Raw genomic sequence first — 10,343 nt, forward strand, 5'->3', positions numbered from 1 at the left:
GTAGAGATTTTCCTTGTGCAACATTTTTCATTGATGTTGATTAAATATAATATATGTTGACAATATCTGGAAAATAGCATAGTTCCAAACAAACATTTGGTATACTACTCTCCTTAAAAAATACTATCTGTTTAAAAGTTTTCTTTATGCCAACCGTCCGAATAAATATAATATAAAAAATACAAAAAAGTATGTTAAGGATCACGTTCATCTATATTTGAATTTTGCGTCGCATATATTTGACATTTTCGCAACCAGACCTTAATAGGACTACTCCATTTCCGGTCTATTGGGGTTGAGATTTCCAATATTATAAAAAGGATAACCAGAACCATGCTTGCAAAATCAAACCATTTGAAACAAACCCGTATTTATTTGCATTTTAAAATTATCACAATGATATGAGAAGTCAGTGGATAGTTTTTTTTTTTCAAAATAAAAATGCAAAATCCACCCCAAATCGGCCATCCAACCTTACTCGCTATGGCCAATGTTTATATTCATGCTAGACGTTCGCAACGCGGCGGATCTAATCGACGCGGCCTGAGAAAAGCCGACTGAGAGCAAAACCCGCTCTTGCAGCCTCTTTGGCCCATAACTCGCATGACTCGCGGTGATGTGCTCTGGCCACGCTCGCGACCCGCGAGAAGCACACCAACCGCGCCAGTTCGTATCTTTCGCTCCATGCGCCCGGTTCGTTGCGCTACACGTCCGCGCCTTGGCACCGCGGCCGATCTGGTGTTCTTCTCCCGAACGTGCATGTGTGTATGTGTGTGTATGTGTTCACCCGCGCGGTGTTCCGCCGGTAAGTGATTGGGAAACCGAGGAAAAAGCTGGCCAGTCCGGAAAGGTCCACGCCACGGTAACCGGTTGGCCGCTTGAGTTTGCATATGCGGCGCACGCACACGCACGCGGCCTAACCGCAGGAAAAACATTAACACACCGATACGTGGTGCGATGGCTGCGAGCCGAATCGGTGGGCTGGCGGGCTGGTGATAACCCACAAGTGAACGAAAGTGAAGCCTCGGAGCGCATTGAACTACGGTGAACACGTTCTGCCATTGCGGGTGGCCCTGTTTTCGCGGCTGATCGCCGGAAAAAGGTCACCGAAGCGCACGGTACGAAAACGCTTCAATCACAGCAACCCTTCTGAAAAGGGTGCATGTATGTATGTGTGTGTGTGTGTTTGTGTGACTGAAAAAAGCCACCGGTAGGGAAAGTGCTGACCACCGCCAGAATTGACTTCACGCTAAATCCCCACGAGGTGCTGGTCGCGAGAATTCTACCACCTTGCGGATAGCGAATCGGCAACGAAAGCAACAGTACGTTTTTCCCACCGAAAACTGCTAACCTCCACCTGTGGGTCGAGGACGGGTTCCATCCGGCCAGGTTGCTTCGATGGCTTCGAGTGATGTGTTGGTATTTTTTTATTTTATTCAACACCACACCGGTCGGTTCGAAGGTTCAAGTACACCTTAGACTTGGAGCCTTGCTTGTTGCGGGCCAAACTCGTGAGCCACTTTTTTGCTGACCAACGCAACTGACGGTCGAAACGGCTCGTATCGGTGTGGTGGGTTTGATTTTTTGTTGTTATTTCCCTCCCTTTGGTTTGCTTGATTTTTGGGCTCCTGACCACCACCACCACCGTGCTCAAGCTCGAAGGGTTGAAGTAGCAAGAAAAAAAAACAAGTGTGTGCTTATGTGAGTGTGGCTGTGTGGTGTGTGAATTCACGGCACAGAGCAAGTGCCAGGCGCAGCATTCGCGCGAGCCACGGTGTAACCGACCATCTCCCGGAACCCGTTCGTCGCCGTCACCTTGGCAACGGTTGAAGTCTCTCGATTCGTCGTGGGTTTGGCGCTGGCGCTGCGTGAAGTGGCTCGAAACCCCTTTTGCTGGTCGATTTGTTGGCCGACACCCGGCGTTGTGAAACGGTTCGTGAGGAAAACCCCCGGCGTGAGTTAGGGAATTGAAGAATTTCGGTGCAATAGTGTCTCCTATTTGCCCTGGGGCGAGGATTCCTGCCTCAAGACATGGCCAGTCGGTGGGGAAAATTTCCTAACTGAAAGGCATCCGCCACTGCAAATCATCGGCCAGGAATTGTGGCTTTCGGCTTACTTCTCCGCTAAAGAAGTTACAAATCGAGCGGATTGTGATTGCCGGTTACCGTTACCGATGCCATTGTGCGCGCGCGTGTGTTTGTGTGTGTGTGTGTGTGTGTATGTGTATTGTTTCATTCATTTTCCACCCTTAACCCCTTCAACACTGTTAGATTGCAGTACTTTTCCCGCCCGCCTCACCCACCGGCACCCCATTCGAAAGTGATACAGATCGCACCGACCGCGCCATACCGCGGCAGGTGGAAACTTCATTAATGACGGATTGTTTGTAAATTTGGCCTCCTGAAGCAACGGCGTGGCCTTCCCAGCCGAAAACAAGCCGCAGTGTTGTCTGATAGCGGTCCCGCGTTTTTAGACACAAGTGATCGAACGCCACCGCCGCCCACACCGGATTGTTGCAGCGAAACGTCGGGCAGAACTTTTTCGGCCTCCGGGGGGAAGGAAAATTGCCGCTGGCTCGAATTCCTTACACAAGAACGTAAGTTTGCACCACATTTAACGGTGATGGGAACGCCGAATGTCGCGGCGTGCGGCGTTTCGAGTTTCGATTCATCATTTTCCGGCCTGGGAAGCCATTGGGGTGGCCATTCTCGCCACAATTAGCACATTTTATCGAATAGAGCCGTGGTACATTTTATTGCAGCCGTTTCTTTCCCATTTTGGGGGCTAATTATCCGCAATCTAATTACGAGCTAGGAGCTAGCTATTAGAAGCAATGAATTTCTATTCCTCCGTTGTGAACGAATGAAATTCAACGTTTTTAGCCATTGCTTCTTGTGAGGTTCTTTGACTTTTTTGATCTTTTCTCATAAATGCACCGCGAACGTTCGCGACAAATAAAAACGCCACAGAAACCCGTTTGCTCGCCGTAATGGTGTTTTTCTGTGGTGATTTTTGGGAGGCAACAGGAAGATGGAATTTCCAAGAACCAAAAGCGAGCCAAAAGTGAAACGCATTAAAAATACATCAGCAGAACTTTTTCCTCTAACTCGAGATGCATCCAACCACCGGAACAAGAAATAATGCGGTGCCGGAGCTCTTGCTTGTCTTCTATAAAAAGGCACACATACAGCGGTAGACCCGCCACAAATAACATTCCAGCGTGCCGACATCAATTTGAGATGCAATTTTTGCTCACACATCGCCTCCACGCAGCGCTCCGTAACGAACCCGAAAAGCTCCAGCGAGCATAATAAAAGAGCCCCGTCCCCTCAAACTCGGTGGCTACTCGTCACGTCCCGCGGGATGCATTTGGTTCTCCTGCTGCTGCTGTTCCTACGGCGGCTAGGAAGCGCTGCATAAATGTTTGAAATATGGCTTCGATCCGCCAACGATCGCATTCGGAGAAGATACGGGCATTGGGCATATGGAAAAAGTTGCCAAACCGGAGTTCGACTTTCCGACTTTTCCCTCCCCCCCCAATGGATTGTCCGTACAAGCACGTGTGTGTGTGTATTTGGGTAAGTTCACGGATCGCGAATGCGCCTTCATAAGACAGATCGCGTAAAATAATGCCCGGGTGAGAAACGGGTGAAAAAACATAAGCTAACGAGCCGTTCCCGTGCATACCGGGGTTGGAAAAAAAAGGGGCAACGCGAAAGGGATGCTGCAACGCGTCAGAAAGGGACAAAACTCCACCGTCCAGCCGCTGGACGGGTCCAGGTTTGCGGACGAAAACTCCTGCCAAAAGACGCGCGCAAACTTCTCGAAGCAGAGGCTGCGAAACAGAAAGGGCGAAAACCGAAACGTCCAGCGCTCGATCGAGTCAGCAGCACACGCAGCATACACACAAATACACACACGAGGCGAGCGTAAATTCGTCCACACCACACACATTGGCAGCACAGCCCAAAAGGGCTTTGAAGCCACCGGGTTTGCTGTTGAAGCCTCGGCATAAGCCTCGGCTCGCATTAATAAGAGAGAAGTACGCGCGTGAGGGCGCAAAAAAAAACCCACACACTCACACAACCGAAAGATTTCGAAAAGAGATCCAGTTTTGCACCCTTTGGATCCCTTAGCCTCCGCAAGAGTCCCGCCGCCTCGAGGCTCCTGTGAGCTTTTCTCGATTTCCAGTTTTCGATACCTCTTCTACCAGCTCGCCTCGACCGGCGCCGACGCAGGGCAAAAGGGCGCTCCCGGTGCATGATGGCGATGCATGCACGATAACATTCACCCGCGTGCGGCTTCATTTGCGATCGAATCGAGGGCCGCCTGCGTCTTCGCGAATGCTTTTCCTTGTTGCCTACCCTCCTACGGGAGGGGTTCGTTGCTATAAAAATTAGCGATGGCCGAAAGGACCACCGCTGGTCTGTCGGAGTGGCTTCTTTTCTGATTTTTCGTGTTCCTACTCCCACTCCGAGTGGGCTGCTTTTGCGAACGCTCCAGAACCAACCATTACCGGTGGCGGACATTCTTTTCTGATCCGGCACAAAACCCATTCGTGTTTCGTGCGCACAAGAACGCCAGCATCGCGGACCGGTTCTTGAGTTTCTGGATCGCGCTCGAAGCTTTTCCACACGCGCGCGGGATGCGAAACGCTAAACCGGCAGAAGCCTGGAACTGAAAGGAACTCCGGCCGGTTCTGGAGACTTTTGACCGATCGGAAATGGTTCGCTGCGGCAGCCAAAAAGTCGAAAGACGCGTCTACGCGGATGAAAATAGTGGAGTGAGAAGAAAAAAAGAGCTTCGTCTCAACGCCTGACTGTGACTTCCGTTCGAAAAGCAGGCTAATGAACGACGACGATCTGGAACCGATGTGGAGACTCGTCTGAGAGAAAGCCCCAAGGCGAACCGTTTCTTCCCGGATGACGTCTTAGGGTCGGTACGCAAAGGGCACTTCTCGGCAGCTAACGAGCCGCGTTGGATTGGTTTGTCTGTGTTTCTTTTTTTTTTTGTTATTTATGCCCCGTCAAAAGGGGGGTGCCGTAAAACCTGCTAAGCCCACCCGCCACAAAAATGCTATCAAAATGTGTTTGTGCGAGAGAAAAACGGGCAAAAGAAAAGCTCCCCTGACGCACGAGCAATGAGGTTTGAGTTTCGCATTTGAGCGGCCATTCGGCAGTATTTGAGGAACATTTATGACCAGTTGTACAACAAGCAGCAGTTGGCCACGGCTCCTCTTCGGTTGTGCTCATCTTCGCGATGCGTCACCAGCACGTCCTCATTATCCGCGAGCCAGCGGATCTTTTTTTTTTTATATTGCCACGCCATCACTGGAACCTGTCGCTGGAAAGCAGTTCAATGCCACGCCGTGTTGCCGGGAGCTTGACCGGACGTTGCGTTTGCGGGTTCATTTGCATTCCTCAAGTCTTTAGGGTGGGTTTTTTTTCTGCCATCCTTGGTTTCCATACGTTTTCGCTCTTTCTCTTTCATGCCCGTCAAACAAAAAACCCAACATCAGTGAGTAGTCTCGGGGGTTTTATGGCCAGGCTGCTGGTGCTATTTCTGGACTTATCAGCTCATCTCAGAACGGAGGCATTAATTGCGCTCCGCTGGTGTAAAATTCCATCACGGCCACCGGCCATTGGGGTTGGAAAAACACCGACCAACTTACCCGAAAGCTTCCCAATTAGCATCTACGGATGTCTTCTCGGAGTTTCGATTTATCTGCCTTCTCGTTCAGGATCACTGAAAGTGTCGCTGGAAGAAGCCACCACGGGCCATAAAAAGGGCGCTGGTCGCACAGCACACCGATTGCCTAACGCCGATGGGGAACGTGGCCACGCTTCACCGGTGGACGCTCGCGTCGACGAAAATAATAGAGCAGTTATCGTATTAACGGAATCGATCGCTTCCGCACGGCGAGATTCGGTGGCGTAACAGAGAATTAATCGCCGTTAGCGCGCGGTTTGCACCGGCCGCCGCTACTTTCTAAAACATATATCAGCTCAACTATCGGCCGCGACGAAACAATATCATCTGTTCCGTGCGCTGGATGATCGCCACCGAGTGCCACCAAACACGGGGTGGGTGGAAGGGAAATTTGTCCCGTTTTTCCTCGACAACCGCAGTTTTCCCTCGGTGGTTGCGTTTTTCCTCGCACCGAAATTTGCCACCTTCAACACGGCAGCAGCTCTTTTATTCACTTTCGCCTATTCGTCAAGGTTGTCTCGCGCTTCTCGTGGCGCCTCTCCCTACCACCCAACCACCCCCCCCCCCCTCCCCCCGACCCCCTCCACTAAGCGCTCTTCTCACTCACACACATCCACCCCTCCCCGTTCGACGGAAGCAATGCAAAATCTAATTTAATTGCCATTTTACGCAGCCTCCAAAGTCTCCCCACAGTTAACTGGAAGATGGGCCCCATCAAAGTGACACCAGGCGTGAGTCGGGAAAAAGGAGGTGGTGGAAAACTCACGAACTTAATCAAAACATGCCCCATGCGTACACACGCAAAAGGGCCGCCCGGAAGAAGGCACCTACTTTGGAAAGGGTGCGATTCTTGTGGTGCGTGTTTTTTTTTTAGTTTTCGTTGTTGTTGTTGCTTCTCTCCCACATTTGTTTGCGCACGGAAATTTCGGAAAAAACACCCCACCCCCCCAGCCGGTATCCCCTCCCCCCGAGAGCGCTTGCAAATGAGCCAGAGTGAAAGTGTGGAAAATTCAATTAGGATCATGTCCGCCGCCTAGCAGCGAGGCGCGTTATCTTTTTGGCGTGTGGTGCGATTTTCGAAAGCCACCCCCGGCGCGCCGATTCTTTTTGTCATGCGTGCGAAGGGAAAATCTTCGCGCCCGCGATCGTAATCAGGCGCGCCACAATTAGATGGAGTGCACGGCCGGCGCTAAATTAAATGGTGTCGAAAACGAGAAAGGCAGCACAACCCATTCAAACGGTTTTGCCCGAATCTTCGAGCCCCCGTGGTGGAAAGCGACGCGCGCGGCTTTTCCCATTCGGCAGGCTGCAGCAGCTTTCCGGGAAATGTCACGTCCCAGCGCGTCCCATTTGGGGGAGCCTTAGTTGCGCTGAAACTTATTGCACCATTGTTTATCGCGCCTCCCAAGCGACGGATCCCATGGGACGAGTGTCGGGATTTTCAGCACACGAAATCCCAGGCCCCCGTGAAGTTCGACAACTGCCACTGGAAAGTGGGTTAATGGTGGCCCTACTGCTGCTGAGCTTCACCTCGGTGACGAATTCTTCGGGCGGTGTTTTCCGTTCGAACCGCTCGGAAGGTTAACCACTTTGTGCGCGAACCGGGCCCGAACAATTAACTCCAGTCGCCGGTGAGGACAGTATTCGTGCGCGACGCAGATAAATCATCCAACCTTGCTCTGGCGTGCTTTCGAGCTCGAGCTTTCAAGCCGACTCTTGGAAGCGTCCACTCGATGGCTCCCGACTGATAATGGAAGCAACAGGTGAAAAAAAAACCACGAACAAGTGCAAGCATTTTCCTTGGCTCCTGCTGTTACGAAGTGGCCACCTGAAAATTGGAAAGGACAGCCACCGAGCCACCGGGCCACCGAGCCACCGGGCCACCGAGCCACCGGGCCACCGAGCCACCGGGCGTCTCCGGCCCATTTGCTTGCGATAAAATCGATTATCTTTCAATGTCATACCGAGCGTGTTGCGAGAGAACAAGCAAAAAACAGGCTCACGTGTGCGCCAACAAGTGGGCAAAAGTTCACACCACAAAAGGGCCTAACCTTTTCCCACCCCACACATTTTCCCATTGAAGACGTCCGCGGCTCCGTGATCCGTGACGGCGGTGCCGAAGGGGTCGCTCTTTTGATTTCGCACCGCCTTTAATTAACCGAAGCCGCGCTCGCTAGACCTGATCCAAAACCGACTCGGCCGCGCGGACAATTAATCAAACAACTAAAGCACCGAAAAGCGACACCGCGTCGAGTGATCGCGTTGACATTCACGGGGTGCGTTTGTCGGGTGGCGACGATTTGCATATAAATGGCGGGTGTGTGCGTACCCGTTCTATGGCCAGCTCGTCCGAACAAAGGTGTTAATGGGCAATACGTGCTGCTCACCTGACATCGAGGCTGCTATCCCGTCATCCAATAAAGCTTAGCACCACGTCGCTGCTCGACATTTCGCTCCAGAGATCGTTGGCGAGCTGACAGCAAATGGCGGCTCGTTTCGTTTGCATAATGTGTGTTCCTCCCGCAGCCCGATTGTTCTAGACGGCACGTGAAGTCACTTCCTCTCTGCTGAAGCTAGCGGATGGGATGGAGATATACTTTTATTGCTCACAATTTGTCAAACACTTCCGCGAGCGAAAGGCTGTGCCGGTGGGCTTCGAAACTGGTCAAAAGGACAGCCACTAGACACGCGTACCATACATCAATTTGCATCGAATCGATGCTGGGTGATCGGTGTTGCATACCTTATTAGCATACTCATTACTCGCCCGGGTCCTGATTAGGAGTAATAACTTATGAATGATGCAGCTACGGTGCACTCTCCGGACCGGCGAGCTGCCTGACTCGCAACTGTTGCACGTGTCACTCGCGAGGAATTCGCCATCGCCATCGAGCTGTATGCAAATCACCCTTTCTTGACATGATCAATCGGTGGCTTCGTTTGAGGTGGAAATAATGTAATAATACACCGGGTCTAGTCCGGGTGGGTTTCTCCTGCGTAGCCTGGCGCCACAAATTGCCGAGACGCGGACAAACTTGCCCCAACTCGGTCGGCATCAAACGCTTGAGTAATGGACGTGGTTGAATGATGCCGACAAACAGGATGGCGGCGTTAAAGAGCACAAGGTTTAGTTGGAAGGATATTTTGATGCACCGAGAAGCAAATTTTCCAGAACAGCGTTATCAAAGCGCTTATATAAAAGCATGTAAAAGGGAAATCACGTCTTCAGCCTATCGATTTATACAACTTATTTTGTACTTTTCTTCGATAAAAAAATCATTTCACTCATTCTTCTGAAACGAATCCCGTTCAAGATGAACTTTGATGCATGAAGTCATTTGTCCCCAGGCATCGAAGCGATGTTCTACGCAAACGGGCGCCGTGACGTGCCGGGTGAAACGGGGAACATAAAAACGTCCCTTTCCAGATGATTTTCCACGGAAGCTGGAGGGCATATTGGTATGCTGTCGTACGCTTTTCACGCCAAATTAGATATGCGGAGGGCGTATGACTCATATTTTTTCACGAGGTTTTTTTGGAATTCATTTTTTGAGGGGAGAAAAATCTAGCATTATCACCAGCTCAACAATCTAGGGCAGCGTGTGCCTTCGTAACCGAATTAGAGGGGAAAACGTTCGTTCGAAACGAAATAAATTCTTTAAAAATACTTCGATATATTCTCGGTTTATCACTTTTTCCGGCAACCTTAAATAGGCTTGCGCCAAACTTCGCGACATTGTGCCCTTCGTCTGCCTTTTGCCAAGCTGTCGTCTGCCTTCAGGTGTATTAATTTATTCACCGCATGAGCGCCTTAACGATTTAATCATCCAAATGTGTCCATGTACATCCGGATCGTGTGCGAGCCATCTTGCTTGTCTGCTGATTATGGCCGTTAATCGAATAATCAACAGTTCCATTCTGGCCTCTGGCTAATTGTGAATGAACGTGCCTGTCGCCACCCCGTGCACGGGCCACCTTTCGTTCCTCTTTGGCACTGGTTTAGAATATTAACAAGCTACCGAATATTGCAAACCAGCCGCCTCTGTCGCCGAGGGCACCTTTTCCAGGCAAGGAACGAATCGGTAAATCCACCACACCCCAAGCTTGGAATGCTAATTTGCAGCCGCACGCGTAAGGAAATCTCCTCGAAGAGATTCCACTGGATAACCGTGGGAGTCTGATTCACCGTAAGCAAACAATAAATTAATACAAACACACTCGCACACCTTCCCGGGCGGTGATCGGATGGCCCCGATTCGTTATGCATCGCTCCGAAATCATAATTGCATTATCGTCTTCCTGTTCACGCGCCCGCTCGTTATGCAGCATCAGTCACATGTTTTACAATGCATGCGGTTTTCGCGCACGGTGCATCACTCCATTGGATAACGCCATGCTGGGCTCCATTTTCGGAACCGTACCAGTTCCCATCACCCCGTCGGCTTAGATGTGTGATTGATGCGTTTTGGCTGCGAGGGTTCCAGCGCAAAAGCGAGGGATGAGATGGCTCGGTTTCGCCTCGAGCAGGAAAAGGTTGGCTCATTCATGCATCGCATCGCCATCTCACATTCGCCGCACATTTGAAAAGAAGGAAAATTATAAAGGCTCCCTCCCCGGAACCGGTCCAAAGTGAG

Source organism: Anopheles nili, chromosome 3, assembly GCF_943737925.1.
Source record: "Anopheles nili chromosome 3, idAnoNiliSN_F5_01, whole genome shotgun sequence".
NCBI classification, from domain to species: Eukaryota; Metazoa; Arthropoda; class Insecta; order Diptera; family Culicidae; genus Anopheles; species Anopheles nili.